The sequence below is a fragment of the Strigops habroptila genome, chromosome Z (genome assembly GCF_004027225.2).
Source record: "Strigops habroptila isolate Jane chromosome Z, bStrHab1.2.pri, whole genome shotgun sequence".
In the NCBI taxonomy this organism is placed as follows: Eukaryota; Metazoa; Chordata; class Aves; order Psittaciformes; family Psittacidae; genus Strigops; species Strigops habroptila.
In genome coordinates, this window is record NC_044302.2 from 99,419,001 (window position 1) to 99,419,741 (window position 741).

Here is a 741-nt window from a genome sequence, read left to right on the forward strand (position 1 = left end):
TCACAAACCCATCTGGACCTTTAACTTCTCCATATCCTTCAGACCCCAGCACTCCGGTGGTTTCCACCCAAACTCCCTCCCCACAAGAGGCAAGAACCAGCTCCCCATGTTTTCCTCTTTGCCTGGTGACACAGGCCGCCCATGCCCCAGCACAGGGCCTCCCATGGTAGTTCAGGGACCGGGACAGTGTCAGATGGGAGCTGGGTCCTTAGCATGGGGGTTCTTTCAACTTCAGGAATAACACCACAGATAGATAACCTCAGCAAGTTCTGGAGAGTGAGCCAGGCACCCCCAGCAAGCCCCTCCAGGCTTGGGCTGATGGGTGCCATCAGAGAGCCCAGAGCATTGAATCAGCTCAGCGGAGCCCAAAGGTCTGGACTGATCCTATCTGGGTGCTACCCACACCACAGTGGTCCCACACAGGGCTGGGGTGGGTGCCCCCACCACTGATGCCATGCAGAACCCACTTAGAATCATAGCATCATGGAATGGTTTGTGTTGGAAGGGACCTTAATGCTCACCCAGCTCCAACCCCCTGCCACGGGCAGGGACACCTTCCACTAGAGCAGGTTGCTCCAAGCCCCTGTGTCCAACCTGGCCTTGAACACTGCCAGGGATGGGGCAGCCACAGCTTCTCTGGGAAAAGTCTGTGCCAGCGCCTCAGCACCCTCACAGGGAAGAGCTTCTGCCTCAGAGCTCATCTCAATCTCTCTGTCACTAAAAAATCCACTCAGCACAGCC